Here is a 27,667-nt window from a genome sequence, read left to right as displayed (position 1 = left end):
CTCCCACCCTCCCTATCCTACCCCTCTAGGGGATCACAAAGCACCGAGCTGATTTCCCTGTGCTATGTGGCTGCTTCCCACTAGCTATCTATTTTACGTTTGGTAGTGTATATATGTCCATGCCACTCTCTCACTTCGTCCCAGCTTACCCTTCCCCCTCCCCGTGTCCTCAAGTCCATTCTCTAGTAGGTCTTCGTCTTTATTGCCGTCCTGCCCCTAGGTTCTTCATGACCTTTTTTTTTTTTTTCCCCCCGACAGAGGCTGCCCGAGGCTGAACTTACTGGACTACTGGGTTGTGCTTCTAGAGATATCAGTGCCTCGCTGGCCACAGAAAAACCCACCTGAGGAACCTGTTAAACCCCCGGAGATGCTGAGTCAGTAAGTCTGTGGTGGGGCCCAGAAATCTGTAGTTTATTTTAAAAATCCCAGGTGACGCTGATATTCAGTGAAATTTGAAAATCACTAAACCTTTGAGTCAAAAGTTAGGGAAACCTAGACCCAAAGAGGTTAAGTTGCTTGTCCAAGGTCACACAGCTAATAAACTGAAAGCAAATATTTGGAGGCTACTCATCCCCCACATGACACCTTCTGCATGCTGCAGACACATGTCGCACAGATGCACATATACACCCCACATATCCCCTCCAGAGCGGAGCTTCTAGGCTCATGTCCTGGGACCTGACTTAAATCTGGTCTCTTTACTTCTAGGCCACAGGACCCAAAGTCGGGGCCAGGGTAGTCCCTGTGGAGCATGCAAGGATGGCAGTTTCTTGGTGAAAGGTATCACCCCTCAGGGGCCAGGACCTGGCATTATTCTGTTGCCCAGTCAGGGCCCAGGTAACACACCAAGCAGTGATGAAACTTGAGCCGCCCCTCCCTGTCCCCAGCTGTCCTGGGAGGCTCCAGTGGCCTGGCCCCTCAGCCACCTTCCCCAAGATTCAGGTGTCACACAACTGGGCCCCAAGCCAGGCTTCTGGTTCCCAGGCTCCCTCCCTCTCCCTCTCAAGCTGGTTGGGATCCCAGGAGATTTCAGTTCTCTCTGTAGGAAATGGCTGGGAGGCTCGGAGGGCAGCAGGAGGGTGCTGAGACCGTGGGGCCTACCCTGGGCCCCAGAAGACCCTTTCCCTCTACCAGCAAGCCCTGAGTGGACAGGCTAGGTCTTCCAGGTCCTGCCACTCTGTACTGATGCTCCCAGGCCCTTCACTGCCAGCCTTGTGCCCTAGTGCCCCTCCCACCTTAGCCCTTGTCCTGATTCTCCTTGACATACTTGCTGATAGTCATGCCTTCCTAAAAACTGCAGTCCTGAACTTTCTAGTGTCCAGGGGAATTCTGAGAGCCAGTCCTCAGTTTCTCTGGCTCTGGGAACTATTTATATTATCCTTGCAACTTTTCTGTAAATCTAAAATTCTTCCAAAATAACTGCATTGTACACTATAAAGGCTGAATTTTACCAGATGTAAATTATACCATAGTTTTTCTTTTTTTAAAAGCCTCTCTCACCTCCCCACCTCACTTCCACAGTAGCTTTCTGCCACATCCCTGAGGCTTTAGTGCAAAAACCATAAAACTAAACCATGACTAAATGCAGTATGGGATCCAAGATGGGCTCCTGGAACAGAAAGAAGGATATTAGTGGAAAACCTGGTGAAATCCAAATAAAGTCTGGAGTTTAATTAATAGTAGTGTACCAATGTCATTTCTTTGTTGTGACAATGTATCATGGTAATGGAAGGTATTAATATTAGGGGAAATTGAATGAGGGGCATAAGGGAACTGTTTATATTATCCTTGCAACTTTCCTGTAAATCTAAAATTCTTCCAAAATAATTGCATAATATAAATAATATATCCAATGTAAATAATGTATATTGTATATATGTAATTTAAAAAATCATTTTGGGGCTTCCCTGGTGGCGCAGTGGTTGAGAGTCCGCCTGCCGATGCAGAGGACATGGGTTCGTGCCCCGGTCCGGGAAGATCCCACATGCCGCGGGGCGGCTGGGCCCGTGAGCCACGGCCACTGAGCCTGCGCGTCCGGAGCCTGTGCTCCACAGCGGGAGAGGCCACAACGGTGAGAGGCCCGCGTACCGCAAAAAAAAAAAAAAAAAAAAAAAAAAAAAAGAGAGAGTAGGTAGAAAGGGAAGTAGATGTGGCTATGAAATAACAACATGAAGATCCTCATGGTGGGGCTTCCCTGGGGCTTCCCTGGTGGTGCAGTGGTTGAGAATCTGCCTGCCAATGCAGGGGGCACAGGTTCGAGCCCTGGTCCGGGAAGATCCCACATGCCGCAGAGGAACTAAGTCCGTGCACCACAACTACTGAGCCTATGCTCTAGAGCCCGTGAGGCACAGGCACAGAGCCTGTGTGCTGCAACTACTGAAGCCCGCGCCCCTAGAGCCCATGCTCCGCAACAAGAGAAGCCACCGTGATGAGAAGATCACTCACCACAACTAGAGAAAGCCCGCGCAGCAACGAAGACCCAACGGAGCCAAAAATAGATAAATAAAATAAATAAATTTAAAAAAAAAAGATCCTCGTGGTGATGGAGATGTTCAGTGTCTTGCCTGTAGCAATGTCAGGATCCTGGTTGTGATATTCTTGTATGGTTTTGCAAGATGTTACCACTGGGGAGAACTGAGCAAAGGGCACATGGGATTTCTCTCTATTAATTCTTACAATTGCATGTGAAGGTACAATTATCTCAAGACTGAAAGGTGTAAATGAATAAATTTAAACTTGGGAGAGAGGGGAAAAAAGGAAAATAGCTGCTGCTTCTCCAAGATGAAATAAGAATGGCCAAGGCTTCCAGACAGGCACCTGGACTCACCTAGGATAGACTCGTTGAATCAGGAGAGTGGTCAGCTTCCTCATTCTGCATCCGATCTCTTCCCTTCTCCAGCCTCAGGCAAGTCCTCTCACGCGCGCTCTCTCCTTTTCCCTGCCCAAATGGGGAAAAGCGAAAAAAAACCTCTAGTACTAAATCAGAGATAATTGTTCAGACAGCGAGTGCCTGCTCACAAGAGGATGTGCATTTTAATGGGAACAAGCCCTATTAAGCTAAAAAGTGAATCTCCAATAGTGAAATTGCTAAAACAGCAGAGGAGGGAAGGCATTGAAGACAGTTGAAAGGAAGGGAGGACTTCCTTGAACTCAGGAAAACCGGTCAGGTTTTTCAGCCAGGCTGATTCAGGCTAGCTGTGCCCAGCAAGCAGAAAGCAGAGACCTAAGCACCAGCGTAGGGGACAGGAGGTGGCAGGATGTAAATTTCAGTAGTGGCACTTCAGTATTGGATGGAAATGATTAGAAGCAGAGAGAACTGGGATTTGAAAAATACAAGACGTGTTAATTTGTCCAGAACATGTCATCCCCTTTTTTTTCTGGACAGAGAACTGTCCATTCCTGCTCTAGTTAGGGGATCTGCATGGGAGTGGCCATCTTGCTAAAAATGATTGGTCTGGGTGTGATCACCTGATCAAAGCCTGGCCATTCATGGTACTTTTCTGCTTCTGGGTCTCAATGATTGGTCGAGAAGGTGATGGGTAACCCAAGTCTGGCCAGTTGGAGTCTTTCCTTGTTTGTGTGTTTGTAACTGGAATTGGAGAGAAGAGCTTTGGTCCTCAGTGGAGTATTAGGCCTTGGAACAGCAGCATGGGAGGAGGTGTCTGAGCAGGAGGGGACACCCAGGGGATCAGAGATAAGACAGTAGGAGTGAGGCCTGGTGGCCCCAGAGGCCCTGGTTCTTGTCACCGCTGAGGCCAGCTGCATTCCTGCCCAGCCAGTGGTTTGGCTACTTGAGCTGTTAAGTCCCCTCCCTCCCCTTTTCTAGAAGCTGGAGTAAAGATGGGTCTGTACCAGGGGGAGGGGGTGGCTTGTGTGTTTGTGCAGCTGGCTTCCCACCAGAAAGTTCTGCGAAAAACTCATCGGGGCTGTACTGAGGCTCTGAAACCCTGCACACTGGAGAAGAAGATGCTGAGGAAGCCATAATGTAGGGACAATCTTCCCACTTACTGAGTACCTGAGCTGGGCCAGATAGCACGCCCTACAAAGTAGGTATTATTAGTCCATTCACAGATGAGAAAACTGAGGCTCACAAAAGTAAAGTAAGTTGCTCAAGGTAACGTGATTATAAGAGGCAGGGCCAGGGTGGACACTCAGTTATTTCTGGCTTCCAAGCTAGTTTCTTTCCAGTTTGCCACCCTATTCTCCAGGAGCACAAGGATTGCTCGCTAAGCAAGTCTCCCCTGCTTAGGTTAAGCTTTTTACCATCTCAGACATCTCAGTTACTCTGAACCTCAAAACCAGACAGGTCCTGGTAGCCCAGCAAGCCTTGGTGGGTAAGATTTGGTGTCAGATGGATGTCAGACAGTGTCCGGGCTGGATAGGGGACCCTGGGAAAGTTCCTTTACCTTCCTGAGCCTCAGTTTTCCCATCATCCACTGAATGAATAATAGTAACGCCCTCCTAGGGTCGTCATGTGGATTAAATGTGACAATGAATGGCAGCTTCTTAGCATCTAGCAAGCGCCCTGGCAGAGCTCAGGGAGCAATCTCTGATCATTATGAAAGAGGAACCCAGGGCCAGACAGCTCCTGTCACCCTGTCAGCCGTCTGACGTCCCCATTCCCCCAGGCTCTGACCTTCCTCCTCTCAAGCTCAGCCCTGCCCAGGCCATTCTTATGTAAACTTTCCCAAATGTCGCTCTTCGGTCTTTTTCTTCTTTATGCTCTGTGTCTTTATCTAGGTGACATTTTTCTTTCCTTCCACAGGGACTGTTATGAGAACAGGAGTGAAAATAACAACAGGGCCTCTGGCCAGGCTCCCTCCAAGAGCAGGAGGATATTTTGGCCTGGAGGCACCCAGAGGGAGTCCCCAGGGAGAGGAGGGGCGGTGGGGGAGAGGCTGAGCTGAGGGAACACTGTGGGCCGCTCCACAGCTGAGTCAAAGGGCAGGCCTCCGTCTCCAGGAAAAACTCCACTGATGGAATCTCTTATTTTTTTTTTTTTTGGCCTCACTGCGCAGCTTGCGGGATCTTAGTTCCCTGACCAGGGATTGAACCTGGGCCCCAGCAGTGAAAGTGCCGAGTTCTAGCCACTGGACCGCCAGGGAATTCCCTCCACTGACAGAATCTTAATATGATGAGTCAATGAAAATCAGCTCTGGAATTTTTGACAAACCTGAAGCCTTCCATGTAGGAACCTGGGGAGCAGATGAAGGAAACTTCTAGCACTTTCTGTCCACATGCAACTGTGCTGATTAGCTCAGTCAGATCAAGGCTGTGGTTGGTGGACTCCCTTGTCTTTTTTTTTTTTTTTTGCTGTACGCGGGCCTCTCCCTGCTGTGGCCTCTCCCGTTGCGGAGCACAGGCTCCAGATGTGCAGGCCCAGCGGCCATGGCTCATGGGCCCAGCCGCTCCATGGCATGTGGGATCCTCCCGGACCGGGGCACGAACCTGTGTCCGCTGCATCGGCAGGCGGACTCTCAACCACTGCGCCACCAGGGAAGCCTGACTCCCTTGTCTTAACAAGGGGTGTGAGGATTGTCTCTATGGCACCTGGTGCCTGGGACACATCAATTAGAACCTCAGTGAGGGTTGAATTCAGTGACAGAGACCCCTGCTCTCTGGAAAAATGAAGAACAAGACCTTCAGAGAGGAGGTGTGAGTGGATGGCAGACTCACACCTCCCCATCCTCCAGGAACTGGCCACCCTCAGCCCTGGCCCCAGCGTGCCCCAGCTTCTTCCCCACTCCTGGATTTAGCTAATTGGAGCAAAGGAGGACATCTGACTGGAGCTAGCCAGCCAGATTCTTCCTGCCAGGAATTTGAACTTTTTACCCAAGAGGATAACGGGTGAGAGGCACACATGGTGGCCCCTGGGTTTCTTACTCCTGAAGTCTGTCCACGGTCAGTCCACTGGGGGCTCTGCTTCTAGTTATCTGCACCCCAAGGCCTGGGATGACAAAGCAGCCACTCTCTCTTTGTTCAGGGGGTTGTCATGACAGCAGGAAAGAGGAACATGGCCTTCCAGAAACAGACCCAGAAACAAAGATGTGCATACAAAGAGTTTATTTGGGAGGTGCATGGAACACTGGTGTGGAGTGGGAAAATGCAACAGGGAAAGGAAGGCAGCTAATAATGGATGCATATTAAGCCAGCTACCACTGTGGGTGAATGAACTTAATCCCAGTGGGCAATCCCAAGCGTGTGGTGAGGAACCTGCCTGCTAAGGGTGAGCCCACCTGAGGGGTGAGAGAGCTGGGGTATTTACATCTCAACTCCCCAGTCACTGATGGGGGCTGATGGGGGTGGTGATTTGTAATTTCCGGGCGCTCGGGCCTGTTGAGAATGCAGGCAGACTGTCTTTTGGGGTCTTGAGAAAGTGCTCAGGCCCCGAGATGCAGATGCTGCAGGTAAAAGAAAGATCCAAGGGATATGGGTGGGGCACTGATGGAGTCCGCCTCCGTGGTGAGTCATACTTGGCTCTTCAAGCTTCCACCTGGAAGTGATGCTAGCATTTCCACGCACTTGTCATTGGGCAAAGCCAGTCACATGGTCATGCAGAGCTTCAAAGGCATGGAGAACGCAGTCCTACCATGTACCTAGGTGGTGGGACACCAGAGTGTTGGTGCACAGCCTACTGACAGCCACAGGGACCCAGTCTGCACTCTCACTGCTTCCACAGAAAGCGGCTGGACTGACTCTGTCATGAGACACCAGAAATCTTGTCCACTGGCCACATCTGGTCGCCTGCTGGAACTGCTTCCAGCTCCACTCCTCCCCACTGCAGCCCATTTTGGGTTTCCTCTCTCTGTTCTCTCCCTCTCTCTTCTCAGCAAAGTCACTTCCCGGTTGACCCTTAGCCCTCCCATCACAGCTGCCCCAGGAGAATGTCTCAGCTGTTCCTGTCTGCCTCTCAATCCAAATAACCAAACACGTTGCAATTTTCAAGGTGCACAGGCGCCCACTCCTTCTCCTCCTTGCCTCATGTAAGGGGCTCTATCTTCAGTTCAACAGATGAGGAAACTGAAGCACAGAGGAAGTAGATGACCTGCTCAAGGATCCATGGTTCATGGTGGACCTGGAATTTGAAAGACAGGTCTCCTGGGTCCTAGTCTAGCGCTCAGCCCTCCCCACATGGCTTTTCTGAGGTCAGTTCCTGACTTCACCCACCATCCTAGGGCCACCAATGACGCCTTCCTCTCACCATCCTAACTGGCGAGCACTCCGTTGTTCTGTTATTTCACAACTCCATGCCTTCACCTGTGCTATTCTCTCTTTGAAAGCCCATCTCCATCTCCAACAACCAGAGGGCAATCCCTCACCTGAGTAAGGGAGAGAAAGGAAAAAGGAGTCACATGTAACTGCCCGGCACCATTGCGTCTTCTCTGCTGGGTGCTCCATGTCAGGACCAGAGGAGGCAAGCAGCATACCACCCACACCACCACTAAAACATCTTCCTTTTGGGAATCAGTCAAGCTCTTTCTAAAGTTTATACAGCAAAATCAGCAAGCAAGAATAGGCAGAAACCTAAAAGAGAATAGTGAGGGGACTTATACCTATGGGATATTTAAAACAGTATAAAGCTGTGGTGAGTAAAACAACATAAATAGACAAACCGATCGATGGAACAGAAAAAAAAAAGCCAACTCTATCATAGAAACAAATAGCAACAGCAATTTTGTACGTGGTGAAGATCGTGTTTCAAATGACTGGAGATGAGATGGATTATTTATTTTATTTATTTATTTTTTTTTTTTTAATTTTTTTTTTTGTGCGCTACGTGGGTCTCATTGTTGTGGCCTCTCCCGTTGCAGAGCACAGGCTCCGGATGCGCAGGCCCAGTGGCCACGGCTCATGGGCCCAGCTGCTCTGCGGCATGTGGGATCTTCCCAGACCGGGGCTTGAACCCGAGTCTGCTGTATCGGCAGGCAGACTCTCAACCACTGCGCCACCAGGGAAGCCCGGATTATTTATTATATAGCATGGAACAACTGGAAAAGAAATTTAGATCCCTGTCTCACACCTTATACTAAAATAACTGTCATATCCATCAAAGGCTAAAACATAAAAAAAGAAAATGACACCAGAAAAATAATATTGAGATTTAAAAAATTAATTTGGAGATAGGAAGACCTTTAAAATGTGATACAATACCTAGAAGTCATAAAGAAAAGGTTGATAAGTTTGACTACATAAAAGTCAAGAATTTCTGCCATGGGAAAGAATACCACAAGCAAACAACAAGCTGGCATCTCTTAGCACCAGGCAAAGGGGTTGTTTTCTTAATATGTAAAGATTCCTCCAAATCCATAAGAAAAAGGAACAGCAATCCACATGCAAAGTTAGCAAGTAAAGAGTATAAACAGACGGTTCACAAGGAAGGAAGAACAAACAGCTCTCAGACACATGAAAAGATGCTCAGCTTCACTCATGAAAGAAATGCAAATTAGGCTACAAGGAGATAGCACTTTTTTTCACCTATCAAATCAGCAAAGATAAAAAATATTTGTTAACACACTTTTATGTTGCTATATTGCCGGGGAGAGTGTAAATTGGTACAACCTCTGAAGAAGGCAATTTGGCCCTAACAAAATTAAAAATTCATATGCCCTCTGACCCAGAAATTCTGCTCCCAAATATTTATCTCACAGATTAAGCATAGAAGTGGGTACTTGCAGGGCTGTTGTATTGAAGCACCTCTTGTAAAACCAAAGGTTAGAAAATGATTTAAATGCTTAATAGAGGATTTTTACTAAATGAATTGTCCATAATATGGAATACCAGCAACGGTCTCAAAACTGTTTAAAAAATGTGGCTACTCTGTGCCAATCTGGAAAGATTTTCAAGACAAGTAAACTGGAAAAATCAAGGGGCAAAAGAATGTGTATCATATGTTACCTTTTCTGGGAGAACAAGAATAATTTCCTCCTACGTGCACTGATTGACATAGACCGTCTCTGGAAGGATCTGTAAGAAAGTGGAGTGGTGGCTGTGGGGCGGGCCTAAGTGCGTGAACTGAAGGTGGCACTTTTCAGAGGAAACCGTTTTTGTAACTTTTGGATTTTGTTCTGATTCTAACAAATAAAATCATTGAAAACAAAACCAAACCCAGTTCTTTCCATAGTCTAACAGCTTTCCTGTCATGATTGACCCTTATTTCTTGCTCATCATGTGTTGGTCTTCTTATTTCAAAGGCCACTCTGGGGACTTCCCTGGTGGTCGAGTGGTTAAGACTCCGCACTCCCAATGCAGGGGGTGTGGGTTCGATTCCTGGTCAGGGAACTAGATCCCGCATGCCACAACTAAAAGAGCCCGCATGCCAGCTAAAGATCCTACGTTACCATGTGGCAGCTAAGACCCAGCGCAGCCAAATAAATAAATATTAAAAAAAACAAAACCCACTCTGATGGTTGGTGCCCACTACTCTCAAAAGCAAAAGCAAAAAAAAAAAAAAAAAAATTCCTGTGGGACCCCACCCAATTTCTCAGAAATTAATGAAAAAGTCTAGCTACCCCTCCCACCACCCCAGCCCTAGCAAACCCCCAGCTGTTTCAAAGCATGGGCAAAGCCAAGGCCTGGACAGATTCGATTCCTTGGTATGTGTGTCTGGGGTGGGATGGTCTGCGGGGAATGAAGGGAATCTAACCACATGGGCGTGAATCTTCCCAGCTGAGAAGTACCTCATCCCCAGTAGAAAATGGGAAGAGTTCCCAGGGAGCATGTGATTGCCCCAAGGCATCTGGCAAGGTTCCTGTTTGACTTGGAAAGTCATTCCTCCTTCCAACCATCATGTCCTAATCCGTTGCTTCACCAGCCAGCCCAGGCTGGGGGGCAGGGTGGCACCAGAGGGAGGGGAGCACACAGAGAGGCAGCGTGGTCCCTGCTTGGAACTGCAGCCTAGGGGAGCCACAAGGAGTTTAGAAACTAGGCTGATGGTTCCCATGCCTGACTGGGCAACAGAATCACTGGGGGGAAACATTTAAAAATACAGATTCCCGGGAACCATACTCAATATTTTATAATAATCTATGAGGGAAAAGAATCTGAAAAAAAAAGATACATAGGTATGTATAACTGAATCACTCTGCTGTACGCCTGAAACTAACACAACATTGTAAATCAGCTATACTTCATTAGAAAAACACCCTTTCATCTTTAAAAAATAAAATAAAAAGTAAAAAAACAGGGACTTCCCTGGTGGCGCAGTGGTTAAGAATCTGCCTGCCAATGCAGGGTACACGGGTTCGAGCCCTGGTCTGGGAAGATCCCACATGCCGCGGAGCAACTAAGCCCGTGCACCACAACTACTGAGCCTGTGTTCTAGACACGGTGCACCACAACAAGAGAAGCCACCGCAGTGAGAAGCCCGCGCACTGCAATGAAGAGTAGCCCTTGCTTGCCGCAACTGGAGAGAAAAGCCTGCATGCAGCAACGAAGACCCAATGCAGCCAATAAATAAAGTAAATAAATAAAAAATTTAAAAAGTAAAATACAGTTTCCCAGGCCCCATCTCCCCCAGTGAAGCAGATCTTCCAGAGGATTGTGCCAGGAATTTGTATTTTAAAATATTTTTCTAGATGATTCCGATGCAGCCCACCATCCAAGATGTGCTGACTGGGCCCCCTATCTAGGCCAAACCATTTATGGGACAGGTGGGGAAACTGAGTCGCATAGAGTAGTAATTCGCCAAGGTCACCCAGAGAGCTGGTAGAGTGTCACCCACAGTCGAGCTTGTGCTGTGTGAAGGTTCAGCACAGAAGTGTCCAGGAACTGATGGGCAGCAGTCTCACTTAAGACCAGCACCATGTATCAGCAGGGTGAGAGGTGGCCTGGCTGAGGTGTGACTGCAGGGACCCTCAACTCCAAAACCCTTAGTGGAGCAGAAAGAGGAGTTCACATTTCATGAGCATCCATTCTGTGCCAAGCACTGTGCTGCACGACCTTGCCCCACAGTGTTCGTGTAATGATCACCACCACAGGCAGGCGTTCACACCCATTGTACGGAGGAGGAAATTGAGGCTGAGTAATGCCAAGAACTTGTGGAGGCCCAGAGCCAGTGAGGCATGGAGCTTGTTGTCAACCCCGAGGTCTGTGGCTCTGAACTCAGCTTTTTCATGGCCCGACTGCTTTTCCCCAGGTGGGGTTCTCAGATGGGATCCCACTTTGGACACCCAGGAGGCATTTGTTCCTTCGTTGACACAGAGTGGCTTCCCAGGGCTGTGAGCAAGGCCTGAAGCCACACAGAGCTGGGCTCAGCGCCTCTTATTTGCTGTGTGACTTTGGGCAGGTTACTTAACGTCCCTGAGTCTCCATTTCATCGGGTGTAAAAGAGGTATAAGTTCAGCTAGTCCATAGGTTATTGGGAGAAGTCATTTCATCATCAAAGTATAATGATATCTGACAATTCTTGAGCTCTTCTGATGTGCCAGTCCCTGCACCGAGCACTTTATAAGCATTACTTCCTTTTGCCCCCTCAACAGCCCTAAATGCCAGTGCTATTACTGCCTCATTTTATTTATGAGAAAACCGAGACTCAGAGAGGTTAAGTAATTTGTCCAAGGTCACACAGCAGAGTTGGGACTCAAGCCCAGAAGTGGAGCTCTTATCCACCACACTTCGAACTACATTTCAGTGCCATGCCTGGCACAAATGAATGCGGAGCCAATTCTAACTATTAGTAATATTAATATCCTGCTGCTGTCCTCAGAACAGAGAGCAAAGTTCAGGGTAAGAGGATATTGGTGAGGACATGTGGGAGAGGAGAACATATCTTGGCCCCTAGGAGGCTGATGTAGGTCACTGTGGCCCAGTTACTGATGTGAAAATAGGAGGTCTGTGCTAAAAAAAAAAAAAAAAAAATCGCGTGGTCCCTGCTTCAGCAAAACACTCCTCTTGCCTTGTTTTGTCCCTGCTGGTGAGATTCTATTTCCAGTTCCCTTTTGAAGCGTGATCAAGTCACTTAGGTGAGAGCCTGGCCAGTTATGAACACCAGGTGTAGCTGGGCTGACCCAGCCTGGCCTCGGGTAGCGAAGGCAAGTGTGAAATTGGCAGAGGTCTGAGAAATCCAGACTGTCACTCACTGCCCAGCGCTTAATTGCTTTAATTAAGGTTCAGGACTGCAGGTCAAAGGAACACATGATCATGGTTAAGGGGTGTAAACAGGATCTTAAATCAATTTGTGATTAGGACTTCTCTGTTACTGACATCAGCTATTGGGTCTTTAGCTTGTGGTGAATGCATTCCTGGAGAAGAGCTTTGTCCTAAGGGAGGCACCGGGGCAGAGTGGGGGTCTCGGGAAAGCTGTTTGGAGAAGGTGTGACTTGCACACAGTCATGAAAGAAGATATGTGGGGTTGGCAAAGAAGAAAGAAAGAGGAAAACTGTTTTAGTGCCTACTGTGCACCAGGTTCATTTACATTCAGAACTCTGGATCATCCTCCCAATAATACTTGAAGATAAGTATGTGCTCTCCATTCTTTTTTTTTTTTTTGGTAACTCTTGTTAAAAGTTTTTTTTTTCACCACTTTTTTTTTCTTTTTATTAGTTTCTGCTTTATAACAAAGTGAATCAGTCATACATATACATCTGTTCCCACATCCCTTCCCTCATGCATCTCCCTCCCTCCCACCCTCCCCATCCCACCCCTCAAGGCGGTCACAAAGCACCGAGCTGATCTCCCTGTGCTCTGCGGCTGCTTCCCACTATCTATCTACCTTACGTTTGGTAGTGTACATATGTCCATGCCTCTCTTTCGCTTTGTCACAGCTTACCCTTCCCCCTCCCCATATCCTCATGTCCATTCTCAAGTAGGTCTGTGTCTTTATTCCCGTTTTACCCCTAGGTTCTTCATGACATTTTTTTTTTTTAATTCCGTATATATGTGTTATGTGCTCTCCATTCTGCAGATGAGAAAACTGAGGCCAAGAGCCGGCTCTAAATCTGGCCCGAGGTCACAGGGCTAAATAAGCAGCAAAGACAGAACCGAAAGAAGATTAGCCAAGCGCCTGCCATGACTGCCAAGTGCTTTGCCACTAAAGTTTTCCCAAACGTAATATTTAGGAAAACCCTACAGCACGGGTGTGCTTCTCACCATTTTACAGAAGAGAAAACAGAACCAGAGAGCTTAAGGGGCTTGCTGGTGAGTGGTCTGTGTTACAATAAAATTCACGTTCTTTTCCCGGTACCTCGGAGTCTCAGATTGCAAAGAATCCACGAATCTGTAGTGTATCAAACAATGACGGAATAAATACTACACATTTTCTGTTTGTGTACTGCTTTTCAAATGTTTGTAAACTGCTGTTATACTGGATAAAAACAAATCAATTTTAAAGGGTAACAAATTCAGAGTTGCTTTTTTAACACTGTGTCCCTCTCCCCAATCTGGTCCCAATCGATGGTGACCAAAATAAAACTGCTGAACCTTGGGGGTCTGAGACATGGGATGATGATGTAAAGGGGCTTTCATAATGGAAAAAGTTGGGGGAACTTGCTTTGCCCTCTTTGGTAGGAGCATGTCTGGGAGGAAAGTGGGTACTCTTTCAAGGGAATGCATCTGACAATGGGGGGCCTGGACAAAGGGGCAAGGAGATACTTCTTCAACAAGGGGGTGGAGGCAGAGGGGCTGGGAAGGTGTGTTCACTTTTCTGTGATGATGCTGATTCTGTGACAAACCACCGCCCAGATCTCAGTGTCTTATAACAATGAGCTCATGAGTCTGCAGGCCGGCTGTGGTAGGATTCAGTTCTGCCTCACCTATCTCTCATCCCGGGACCCAGGTTGAAGGATCAGTGGCTGCACAAGGCATGCTCTTCTCAGGGTGCAGGGCTGGAGCCCAAGAGGCCAAGCCATCCAAGCAAGCACATTTAAGACCTCTGCTTGGATGAGTTACAATCTATCGGCAAAGCCACAGTCAGCAGGGCAGGGCAGCATACTCGGCTGCACAGTGACGCCGGGAGAGTAATATATGTTGAACGTCACACAGTATTCCATAAAGCGTGACTCTGCCTACAGCCACCTGGGCGGGAAGGTCTGGAGGACCATTCTAGGGGAGCAGGTCCCAAGAAGCCAGAATTTAAAATCTGCAGTGGTTTTAGACCTGGACACCCGTGGCCATCACCTAACAAATGTCAGGGATGGAGGCCATTTGGGGCCCTTTGCTGGGCCTGATTCTGAACCTGCTCTGCCCTTTGAGTTGTGGCTTCAGGCTTGGAGCCCCAGGATAGCTCAGCCAGTCCCAATCCAAGACTGTCTCCTGCCTCCCCACATGCCCATCTCAGGGGATTGCTCCCCAGCCAACTCGTAAAACATTCATTTCCCCTAATTCAAATATTTTCACCCTTTAGAAGACTTGTTAATATTGTGTTTTAAGAAGCATTTGAAAGAAATCGCTCTCTGCTCTGGCTGGAGCCGTAGTTCGTAAATTATTGATTTCTGCCTGCAGGAGATGAGGATTCTCTTCCTTCTTGAACAGAAAAGATATTGCTCTGGCTGGGGTCTCAAGAGAGGCAAGTGGGAGCTGGTGCAGGAAGAGGGTCATCACTCCCACCCAGGGCAAGGGAAGGAAGAAACATGCCCCGTCCTGTCCACTCTAAACGGGGTTCCAGTTCCTGGCTTTTCTTACTCTGGTTTGGGCAATGGGCCTGGCAGAATTCCTGCACTGCCTCTGGCCAGCTGTGTTACCCTGGGCCAGCTGCTTGGTGTCTCTGGGTTGTAGGCAATGTCCCTGTAAATACATAGAATAGTGCTGCCTGCAGCTCAGGGCTGTAGGGAAGTGAAGAACGAATGAGATGATGCCTGAAGGAGTCACCATTACCCCCCAGGTCCTAATAAGTGTAATTTTCTTCCTTCTTCCTGGGGCCTTAAGTTCCATCGGAACAGGGCACCCTGCACTTGCAGGCACCACATGCAGGCTCTGAAATCAGTGCTGGACTGTGCCTAGAGCAGGAAAAATGTCCAACCTGGGTTCGCCAGGGAGGCCCTCTGTGCTGCCTAGAGGCCCCCGCAGCGCAAGCCAGCAGTGCCCTTGAGCCTGGCTTGCTCACCCAGAGGTAGGAATGACCTTGATGAGGGTGTCTCTGAAGTGTGGGAGCCACCGCAGCCCACAGTGCTCAGTGTCAGGGTGGGAGCCTCTGTGCAGTCTGCCTTCTCCATGCCAGCCTTTGCCCCATCCTGTCATCCGCAGGGGGTCTATTAGCATCTCTCAACTTTTGCAAGACGTGGTAAATCAGGCTCCCTGTATTGCAGTATTCACTGGAGACCAGAGAAAGGGACGTGGAGATATGGGAAACGGCAGCTCAGAGCCCCAGGGAACAGGGCTGGGGAGCACGTTGAGCTGGATCTGCTCGAGCCCAGAGCAGGAATCTGGACATTTGACCCACTTTCCCTGCCATTGGCCATAGTCTGGGGTTCAGGCAGGGGGAGGTGGCAATGGAGGAAATGGGTGGCAATGGGGTCCCTGGCACTGAAGGGCATGCACACTGGACACCAGGCTCTGGCCCAGCTTTGCTTCTCCCTCAGTAGACCAGTGCTTGGGCACACCCAGAGAGCCAGAATCAGAGCATCTTAGTCCCTGAGTGGAGAGACCTGGGAAGCCTGGAGTTTCTCAAGACAGTGACCCAAGTGCTCAGTAAATCATTCCTAAATATCAAGTGCAAAAGCTTTGAATTTTGTGATGTAAATTAGGACAGAGGCAAGGGTATCCCTGCAATGCCATTTTTGGTCATTGTTCTGATGAGGTTTTTGGAGAGGGGGATAAGGGTTTGCGTTACTACAGCCCCTGGAGCAGTCCTGGGGTAGCCAGAGGGAGAGGCAAGCCTGTGCACTCATGGGTGGAAAAAGATAGACTGAAAGGCATTGATCTGGTTCAACCTCCCCAGCTGAGTGAAGAAACCCAGACAAGGTAAAACGTTTGGACAAAATCACACAGCAAGTTAGGACCCAAATTCCTATCCAATTCCTTTTCTGCTTCATCATTCTTGAAGAGCCGTAAGAGAGAAGGAGAGGAGGGGTGGGATCAAGGGGATGGAGAGGTTAAGGAAGTATTCTGGCAGGAGGTGGGGCACAACTGAGCTTTGAAGGATGGGTGGATTTCAATCAATGGAGAAGAGCCCGGCGGGGAGACAGCATGGGCAGAGGTGGGCAGGGCAGAGGTGGACATTGAGGGTTGGTGGGTGAGTAAAGCGACAATGAAGGTAAAGGTTCAGGCAGGGTCACTGTGGGAAGGGCCCTGTTTCCTTTTCCCAGAATCTACCCTGAGAGCCCTGCCTGCAAAATGGTATTGAGGACTTGTACTCCACCCCAGCCATTTGGCCTTCTCTGCCCGACTGCCTTTCTAAATCAATTCTCCCTGCCCCCTGACATTAAAGGAGAAGCCATATACCCGCCAGCCATGTGCCCTGTGACTTTGTCCCCCTCCAGGCCACAGGGGCTTGGATGAGGGGTGGACAAGTGACTGCTTCATCCATAGTCTGATTCAAGGGCACCAGAAATGCTCTCTCTTGAGGACATCACTGAGACACACAGAAACTAGAGTCAGGAATGGGGACTGAAACCAAAAAGCTGTAACATGGGGAGAAGGCAGGGGCAGTTAAAATAGCTCTGTGCAAAGTGAGTAGACTGCTGGGCCCCAGGAGAAGGGCTGGAGTCTCAGACCTTCCAGCTCAGCCTCTGAGGCCCATCTCTGCTGCCCTGAGGCTGCCTGTTTTCTTTGACAAACGGCAACACACCCAGGCAGTCAGTGAGTTACAGTTCCTGGTAACAAGCATGCCTTAAGTAGAACACAGCTCAGCCAGGGCAACCAGCCTTAGAAGTTGTGGCCCCAGCAGAAGCTACCCTAGTCCCCTGCATCTTGAATTAGCATCAGAAACAATCTCCAGAGACTTCCCTGGTGGTCCAGTGGGTAAGACTCTGCACTCCCAATGCAGGGGGCCCGGGTTTGATCCCTGGTCGGGGAACTAGATCCCACATGCATGCCGCAACTAAGAGTCCGCATGCCACAACTAAGAGTCCTCATGCCGCAACTAAGAAGTCCAGATGCCGCAACGAAGACCCAGCGCAGCCAAAATAAATAAATAAAATAATAAATAAATAAATACTAAAAAAAAAAAAGACTTTAAAAGAAACGATCTCCATAGAGGCCCTGCTGCTTGGCCATTGCCACTGTCGTTCCCTGTACATTTAGAGCCCAGCTCAAGACTCACTTCCCCCAAGAAATCTCTAATTACACCAACCTCATCTGACGACACCATAACTAAGCCCCAGACAAAATGGTAGCGCCAGAATGAGAGGGACCATGAGAGGCAGCCCTTTATAATTTACAGCATGCTTTTACTTCCATCACATGGCCTGAGTTTCACAGCTACCTGGGAGGATGCGGGGAGCTGCCTTATCTTCTCTTTACTGCTGGTGGGGGACAGGGCTGGAGCTCAAGCCCAACTCTCCCAAATCCCATTCTGAGACCTTGTCCACTTCATCTCCTACAGTGGGTAACTCACTGCTGGGGATATAACTTGTCCTAAGAGCACTCAGAATTGTCTTTGTTAATTCATTAATTCAACTAAGATTTATGGAGCACTTTCTTCATGCCAGGTGCTTTTCTAGATACAGGAGATACTGCCATGACTAAAACAGACAAAAATCCCTACCCCTGTGAACCCTGCATTCTAGTGGAAGGAGGTATCCAATAAACATAATAAATAAGTAAAAGATACCGCATGTTAGATGGTGATAAGTAATAATGGGGAAAATATAAAGTAGAAAAGGAGGATAGACAATGCTGGGTGTGGGGTGACATTTTAAAATAGTGTGATCAGGGAAGCCTCACTGAGAAGGTGAAATGTGAACAAATATTTAAGAGGTAAGGGAATTGGCCACCCAGATATATTGTGGGTGGGAGGGGAGCCTTCCATTTGACGGGAATGGCATGTGCAAAGGTCCTGAGGCAGGTGATTGCCAGTCCTGTGTGGCTTGTGGCAATACCCCCTGCTCTTTTTCCTTGTATAGTTTGGCCTCTTCAGTTTACTTTGTCCTGCTGCTCCTTTCAAGGTGCTGGCCACAGAAGGAAGGCAACACCTTATAGCAGCCAAGATAATATTCCTAACCCTATTTTCCAAAAAGAGAGGCCTAGACAGGCTATTGCTATGTCCAGTGACTAAGACAGACCCTTAAGAGTCTTTTTCCATGGCAGACGCTGCTCCAAAACTCAGGCCAGGACACTGGCCACTAGCTCCATCTTCTTCTGATGGATGTGCACCCAGTAGGTCATTGGCTACAGATTCCCTGAAACTTCTATTCACCAAGCTCACTGACTAAGAAGGACTAAAGAGATGAAGACAAAATACACAGGGAAACACCAAAGAATGCAGATGGGACAAGATCAGGAAGACAATGCCATATACATGAGTGACATCAAGAGAGACCTGAGAATGTCAAGCCATCAGTGGGTACCAGCTGCCCCCACCCCAACACCCCTGAGTTTCTGTATTTCCTTGAGCAGGTAAGAATGTGCAAACCCCTTGCCTTCACCCACACTGTATCCCCTTCCCTGAGTCATATTCTCTTCATCATCTACTCCCACTCAGAGTGACTCACTCATGTCAACAGACCCTACATGCTTTCCCCACCCTTCCTGCAGTTCCCAAGACTGGCCCCTGGTGCATATGGGGCTGGAGGGGGCAGGGAGTGGGGAGACTCAGCATTGGCTCCAGTGCTGATGCTGCTGGGCAGGGAGCAAGAGGGAGACCTGGAAATGAAGTCTCTGGAGCCCCTGAAAGGGAAGGCTCATGGATTTCTCATGGTGCAGTCCCACTGCCCATCCAGATATGGCTGACTTTTCTCTGAGAAGGGCTTAGACTCTCCCCCAGGTACCCCTCCCAGCATTTCTTCTCCTGTCCCTAGCCATACCAAATGTGGCAGAATTTTCAGGGATGTCTAGGGGATGCAGAATCCACTGGGACAGCAGTTGAGAATAATGAAACTGATGGACTGAAGAGAAAAATATTCCATTTCTCTTCCCCAACCCAGTATTTACCAAACATTGAAGCCCCATTCTCTTTTTTCCTGGCAGGGAAGCAATTACACAGCCTGACAGCCAGTCCCTGGGGCCTGGGCTGAGTTGGAGCTAATTACTAATAAACATTGAACTAATACTCTGGACTGAATTAAGACTAATTTGGATCAAACCAAAATGACCCAAATGAATTCCATCTCCATGGTCTCCTCCACACATATTCACACACTCACACCAACTTATGTCTGAGCCCTAAAGTCTCCCCACGTTTGGGGGTCCCAGGACGAAAACCCAACCCACAGAGACATGGCGTCAGGACCAACATCTCTCTCATTCTTACTGAAGCAACTCTAGACTCCAGCATGCAAGGCCCTGGTTGTCTGCCCACCCCACAGTCCTGCACCTCACAGACACATCTCACACTCTCTTCACATGGCCCTCTAGAGCCCACTCAGCTGTCCTGCTCCCCAAACACATTCAACTTGCCAATGACTGCTTCTGTCTTTACAATGTAGAGGACCCCCATCTCTCTGCAAATCCTGATTCAGTGCCTCTTCTGAAAGCTTCTATGAAGAAACCTTCTTGGGGGATCCTTGTCACACACTGAATCAGGGTTTATGTCTTATCCCACATTCCCACTTGCACAAGCCTCCTCTTGGCATTACTCAGTCCCTTCCTGAAGCCTTGAGAGTGAAACCTTTGTCTGGAGGGGTGAAGTTCTATTCTTTCTTCTCTATTTTCTCCTTCCAAGGTGGTGAGGCTTTGGGATGGGTCATACCCACTGCCTTTTCTCTTGAGAGTTAATAGAAATTAAAAAGGGTCTTGCTAGTGAGCCTGGCTCTGGCTAAGGTTTCAGGAAAGAGATGGGTGTAGGGTTCTTTTAGGGTCCGTATTATCTAACCCAGCTCCACTGGTAAGAAACCAAATAAAATTGAAAGCAACAGTCCCATATGAGAATAAAGAGTATGCCCATGGATGGAAACTTTCCTGAGTATTAGCTGTCAGGAAGTTAAGACTTTAGGGAGTGAGCTCGATGAATGGGTTCCATATATGTCCAAGGTGAGTAACGACCTAGCCAACATTTTCTGATTCACAGACTACAAGGATGAACCAGCAGGAACACTGCTCAACCATCCAGTCGATTCCTCTAGGTTAAAGGAGAAACTGAGACCAATAGACGTGCGACCTGCCCCTCATTCAGCAAGTTAGTCAGGGATCAGTGTTTTGGTCTGATGAAACACCAACTTTTCCAGTTCCAGTGATAGAGCTAAAGCAATTCCTTTCCTCTGTGAGTAGTAGACCTTCACAAAGATACAGTCTGAATGAAGGCATGGGCAAGTTGCCTCCTCCTATCCCTCCTGCAAATGAGTGGGGAAGGCAGGGAGGTCCCTAGCTAAAGAGGGAGTCCCAAGTTGCAGCCTCTCCCCGTTCAAGGCAAGGGAGGGCACATGCTGAGGGTGGAGAAGGGGGATGGGCACTGTCCCAGTGGGTCCAGGTCCTGAGAATTCTGAGGGCAGAGGAGGGACTGAGGAGGGACAGCACTCTCTCAGCACTGACCTTCTGGAGCCTCCTGCTGTTAGGGACAGCTGGGTGTGACTATGACAAGCAGGGCTTGAGACCATGGCCATGCAGTCTGGGGCTGGGCACTCAGACAAAAATTGCCCACCGATCCTTTTTTTATTTTTATATAAATTTATTTATTTATTTATTTATTTTTGGCTGCATTGGGTCTTCATTGCTGCGCGCGGGCTTTCTCTAGTTGCGGCAAGCGGGGGCTGCTCTTCACTGCGGTGCGCGGGCTACAGCCTCGCAGGCTTCAGTGGTTGTGGCACACGGGCTCAGTAGTTGTGGCACGCAGGCTTAGTTGCTCCGCGGCATGTGGGATCTTCCCAGACCAGGGCTCGAACCCGTGTCCCCTGCATTGGCAGGTGGATTCTTAACCACTGTGCCACCAGGGAAGTCCCTGCCTACCAATCCTTTTAAAAGACATAACTAAGAAACCAATCATATGTTTACATTTCAAATGTAGCATTAGCACTTAAATTTAAACGGCACTGCTGCAGTTAGATCAACTGATTTTATATCCAAGACCTTTAGGCTTTAAATACTCTAGGGAATGATATGGTGACTAAAGGAAGAACATTTCATTATAAAGTGGGGTTTTTTCCCCTTAAAGGGCATAGTTCCTTAAACAGGGCTTGTCTCAGGGATCCCTTTACCAAGATGGCCAGAGCCCTTCCCCCTGTGCAGTTTTCTGAGACCCATCATTATATGGACTGTTTAGGATTATTCCTGTGTGTTCTCACGTGGGTGTTTTATTGTCTCCAGCTTGATTAAAAGACCCTTTAGGGCAGGAACTGGGTTCCCTATGTCCTTTGGGTTCTTCATAGTGCACAGGTGAGTGCCGATCCGTGAATAGAAGCTCAGCGGCTAATTATTTCTGTGATTGTTGTTCAGCACCATGGACAGAACCTCTCCTCTCTTCCTCCTTTTCCCAGGCTGTTTGATTTCTTTCAAGACAAAGCCACCAGCTGCCTCCTTGAGGGCTCAGCTCCCCTCAAACATGCCTTTATCCTGGGGGGACTGCACCGGGAGCCAGAAGCCACACCATGCCAGGTGGGAGAAGAAAACGTGGGAGAAGGACCCTGGAAAGGAAGGGATTTCACTACATTTCTTGCTGTGCTTAGAATGAAAAGACCACCTGAATTTTGTGTCCCAGCCAGAGCCACAGTCCCCAAGCACCCCCAAGAGCTGCAGATACCCGTCTCAATAGTGCCCGACATGGTCTGTAGTCACGGAGTTATAAGCCAACAGAACACCTGGCCACCTGGGGTGATGCTGGGATAGAGCCTGGACTGGTCTGAGCTTGGTAGGAGACTGATGGGATGAAGAACACATCTGGACTGCAGATAAGGAGGGAGTCAAAGCCTGATTGGGAGGGCAACCTCAGCCGTTAAAGTCGGCAAAGCCCTGGGTAGGGGACAAGACAAGGGGCCAGCAGCTGAGGCCTGCACGGACAATTCAGAGAAGATTCAAAGTGGAAAGTGGTGGTAGGTTCAAGACAAAGGTTGCAAATAATACTATGGGGCTGGGAGTTTCCTCTGGCTTTTTGATACTGGCTGTGGGGTGGAGATGGGTCACCACTTTAAAGAAGGGGTGCCAGTGGGACACATCACATGGCAGGAGAAAGATAGAATTTTCAGTGGGCAATAATCCAGCACCCAGTAGAGGTAGGATAGTACCACTCTAGAGCTGGAATTAGTAAATTTGGTAATCCATGATAATTTCAAAAATCCATTTGCTTACTGCATCTCCACTGTGGTGGATGCTCCACAGGCTGAGATAAAACAAATACAACCAGCACAACACACACACCAATTCCATTAAATTTATTGCCTCTCCTCCTCCTTTCACATTCTGCCTGCCCTTCAAGGCCCACTTGGGATCCTTCCTCATTCAGGAAGAGTTCTAGGGCTAGAGTTACCCTAGGTGCCAAACATTTGTTTGCTGAATGGATGAATGGATGGCCCTGGTGAGCGTCGAATCTGGTGATCCTCAATTTTTTTTTTTTTTTTTTTGCGATACGCAGGCCTGTCACTGTTGTGGCGTCTCCCGTTGCGGAGCACAGGCTCCGGACGCGCGGGCTCAGCAGCCATGGCTCACGGGCCCAGCCGCTCCGTGGCATGTGGGATCTTCCCGGACCAGGGCACGAACCCGTGTCCCCTGCTTGGCAGGCGGACTCTCAACCACTGTGCCACCAGGGAAGCCCGATCCTCAATTTTTTTGTATTGTCTTACAATAGGTTACCTGGGAAACAGACTCTGAAATGGAGATGTGTAAATTTCAATACATTTACACATAGAAACTTATTGAAGTTACTTTTGGCAGCAACAACTGGGAGTGGGAGCTGGGGAGGAGAGTGAACGAAGTGGGACTGAGCAGAGAGAGGAGTTGAACTGGGCTGAAGCTTCACCAAATTCTCAGCCAGTTCTACAGGGAGCTCTGGAGCTGGGATGACACTTCTGAGTTGTCCTGTCCCGAGGCAAAAGGGATGGGTATTTACAGCCCCACATTCAGAGTTGGATGCCGGCTGCTCCCAGGAAGCAGGAAGGTGATATGACCTTGAGTGAGATGGCTGTTTTGGCTGAGGGCAAGTCCTGGAGAGGGACTCAGCTGATGGGCATCTGCCAACACTCCCAACAGCTAGAGGAATGAAGACCTTGGTCCTGAAGAAGAGATCAGGGTGACACCTCACATCATCCACTACATGGACCAACAATTTGGACCAACGGTTTGGACCACACTGGGTGAAGGGCACATATCAGAATCCCAGGAGGAGGCATAGTTTAAAGAGTTGTCCAAGACGTTCTGTTACAACCTTGCCCCCCCCACACACAGAGGCCATCGTGATTAGGAACTGCTGATCTACTCCCACCTGCCCTGAGACAAAGGAGGTGATTTGCCCAGGGACACACAGCAGGTGAGCGGCTAGCGTGAAAGGAGCTCAGGTATTTGTGGGCTGCCATTGGGGTATGAGCCGCATTTCCCAAGTGAGCACCGAAAAAGCAGCATCCATGCTGCACCTGTTACTCAGCCTCTGTAATGAAAAAAGCCTAGCAGACACCTGGTCCAGAGAGAATGGAGATGTGGCTGGCAGGTGGAGGTGGGAGAGGAGGTGCGTATGTCAATACGTGCATGTGGAATTGGATTGGTTTTTTAAAAGCAGTTATCATGTAGAGATATGACCTTTGTGCTGTGTATACATGACTTAACCTGAAGAACAAATCCTCTGATTCTTAATTAACCTTTTCATTTGAACCCCTTGCCCAAGCAGCAAATGGAGGCTGGTGAACTGGAAATGACAGCCTCACCTCCCCCATGTCCCAATCTGGCCAGCCACCTAGGCTGGTAATTACCTTGGCCAAAGCTGGGAACTTTTTACAGGCTGATGAACAAATCATCTCCTGCTAATAGCTGTGGTAACCACAAAGCCGAGTCCTACCCTCCTTTCTTTCCTGATTACCTTCTGTGAAACCAGAGAGCAGACTGTAATAATATTTCTCTCTCTCTCTCTCTCTCTCCCCACCTCTCCCTCCCCTTTCCCTCTCCCTCTCTCTCATTTCCTCCTTTTAATAAAAAGGAGATCATATAGACTGAGGATCAGGAGAAATAACATAAGGAAGGGAGATGTTTGCCTGCAGAAGGCTCTCCCCTCAGGAAAACCGGATGCTTCGGCCATGTCCTTTAGCAGATCTGGTGAACAGCTGATATTTCTGGAGAGGGCACCTCAGTAGATGTCAAAGCAATTTGGAAGGCTGGCTCTTGGCCCACAGTCACATGGAGTGGGTGGGGAGGTGTCAGCAAGGTCTTTAGCCCCCAGGGCTCCCAGCAGGTCCGCTGCTGTTCCACCTACCTCATCCCTACAGCCACTAGAACTAAGCTTCTTGATTTATTGTCATGTTTTTTCCGTTACAAAGAATGTGAATGTTCTCTGGTATGCACACAGTAGGTGTTCAATAAATATATTATATGAAACCCCAAGAAGTTAAGTAATGTATCCAAGCGAGTTTCTGAGATATATTTCAACGAGGGGCTGACAAACTGGCCTGCAGGCAAATCTGGCCCACAGTCTGTTTTTGTAAAACCCATGAGCTAAGAATGGTTTTTATATTTTTAAATGGTTATGGAGAAAGGAGAAGAAGAAGAGTTAAAGGGGGCAGGGGAAGGGGAAGGACGAGGACAGGAACATGTAACAGAGACCACGGACATCCTGCAAAGCTTAAAGTTATCTGGCCCTTTACAGGAAAATTTTGCTGCCCCTGGGCTAGTCCATCCTCGTGCAGCTGGATGTTTTATCCACTAGCGGCACCTTCACCAGCTGCTGTCCCCTGAGAGACACGATGCCCAAAGAGCTTGGAGATCCTGCACAGAGAGCCTGTGGGATTGATCTTCAGCCCTCTTGTGCCGGCCCCGGACGGAACCCCCAGGCCCTCACTCTCCGCAGCACCACCTCCTTCGGGATAGATGGGGATGAATTTTCTATCCCCCTCAACCACCCTAAGACTTGGAAACCTTTCTGATTCACTGGTGAAATACTCAAGCCCAATTTATTGAAAATTCATTGGCTTTTTTCCTGTAAAAAGAATAAATAAGTAAGCAAATCCGTGGCTGAGGCTGTAAACTGAAGTGTGAAAGCCCAAACAGGCTGAAACCATCACAGGAAAGACCCTCAGCTCCACAGCATTTCTATTTCCAAAAATAGCAGCCCTCTAGAAAGGAGGCTGAACAAGGTTCCCATTTCCAGTACCCCTGGCAGCATGTCCCCCATCAGATCCCTCAGTTATTCACTCAGTAGATGTTTCAGTGGTTAAGAGAATGGGGTTGGAAGTCAGACGACTTTTACCAGCTGTGTGCCCTTAGCTGAAGCACTTAACCTCTCTGAGCCTCGGTTTCCTCATCTGTAAAATAAGAATATTCACATTTACCTCAACAGAGTGCCTAGCCCTGAAGCGCCCACTAAATGGAAGGTATGTGTCTGATATTATTACACTGACCAGCCCTCACTCTTTCTCCCCTCCTCCTTCCGACCCTTTTTTTTTTTTTTTTTTTTTGCGGTACGCGGGCCTCTCACTGCTGTGGCCTCTCCCGTTGCGGAGCACAGGCTCCGGACGCACAGGCTCAGCAGCCCAGCCACTCCGCGGCATGCGGGATCTTCCCGGACCGGGGCACGAACCCACGTCCCCTAGCATCGGCAGGCAGACTCTCAACCACTGCGCCACCAGGGAAGCCCCCAACCCTCTTCTTTATTTCTCCCTCTTAATCACTCCTCAGTTACATGCTAAACCCCATCCTGGAAAGCAGTCCAACCTACCTCTCTAACTTGGCCCTCTCCTTTCTGGCCACGCCCCCAGCCTTGGCACCAAATCTTCCTTAAGCTGGCTCAAACCATCATCCTCCAAGCCTCCTGCCAGGGGTCTCTCCATTCTTCTTTTCCTGCCTGTTGTCCAGGCCACATTTTTGCCCTTTGCTGGCACATTGTAAATCTAGAAGCTAAAAAATCCATCTTTTATTTGACGTAGCATCTTGAGAAATCCGTCCGTTTTGAAAGCAGGGATTATGCCTTTCTTATTCTACTTACATCTCTGGAGCTGGGCCCATAGTAGGGGTTCAATGAGCATTGGCTGGTAGCCTGGCCAGGAGAGCAGACAACGACCAGCTCGTGGCCAGAGTGTCCCTGTCCCATGACAGGTGTGGATCCCAAGAACCACTTGGACTTAGGGACTGGGCCAGGCCCAGACAAAGTTGTCCAGTTGGAAGGCTGCCTGACATAATAGAAAAAAAATGTGGATTTAGGGCTTCCCTGGTGGTGCAGTGGTTGAGAGTTCGCCTGCCGATGCGGGGGACACGGGTTCATGCCCCGGTCCGGGAAGATCCCACATGCCGCAGAGCGGCTGGGCCCGTGAGCCATGGCCGCTGAGCCTGTGCGTCCGGAGCTTGTGCTCTGCAATGGGAGAGGCCACAACAGTGAGAGGCCCGCGTACTGCAAAAAAACAAAAACAAAACAAACAAACAAAAAAAAACGTGGATTTGGAAGTGAGACATGTCTGGTTTGAATTTTGGCTTCACCTCTGTCTGTCTGAGTGTACTTAGACAAGTTGCTTCACCTCTTTGAGCCTTGATTTCTTTATCTATAAAGTGGGATCAGTCTACACTGAGATGCCTATTTACACCCACTAGGATGGCTATAATCAAAAAGACAGGTAATAACACATGTTGGTGAGGATATGGAGAAATTGGAACCCTATACACTTTGAATGTAAAATGGTGCAGCCACTTTGGAAAACAATCTGGCAATTGCTCAAAAGTTTAAACATAGAGGTACCATATGACCCAGCAATTGTATTCCTAGGGCTATACCTAAAGAAATAAAAACATATGATCACACAAAAACTTGTACACAAATGTTTATTAGCAGTGTTATTCATAGTAGCCAAAAACATGGAAACAATTCAAATGTCCATCAACTGATAAATAAACAAAATGTGGTATACCCATATGATGGAATATTATTTAGCCAGAAAAAGGAATGAAGTACTAATACATACTACAATATGTTTGAGGTTTATTTTTTTTGGCTGCACCGCGAGGCTTGTGGGATCTTAGTTCCCCCACCAGGGATCAAACCCATGCCCCCTGCGGTGGAAGCATGGAATCCTAACCACTGGACCGCCAGGGAATTCCCTACATGCTACAACATGGATGAGCCTTGAAAACATTATGCTAAGTGAAAGAAGCCAGACACAAAAGATCACATATTGTATGAATCTATTTACCTGAAATGTCCAGAATAGGCAAATCCATAGAGACAGAGAGTAGATAAGTGGTTGCCAAGAGCTGGGGGAAGGCTGGGGGACTAGGAGTGAGGAAAATGTTCTTTTTTGGTGGGTGATGGAATGTTCTAAAATTATATAGTAGTGACAGCTGCACAACCCTGGGAATAGAATATAAACCATTGGATTGTACATTTCAAAAGGGTGAAAATCACATGGTCTGTGAATTTTAGCCCAATAAAGCCATTGTGGTTTTTTTTGTTTTGTTTTTTTTTTTTTTTGCGGTATGCGGGCCTCTCACTGTTGTGGCCTCCCCCGTTGCGGAGCACAGGCTC

Source organism: Mesoplodon mirus (assembly GCF_964341445.2).
Source record: "Mesoplodon mirus genome assembly, chromosome: 18".
Lineage (NCBI taxonomy): Eukaryota > Metazoa > Chordata > Mammalia > Artiodactyla > Ziphiidae > Mesoplodon > Mesoplodon mirus.
Note: the sequence above shows the minus strand (reverse complement) of the source record.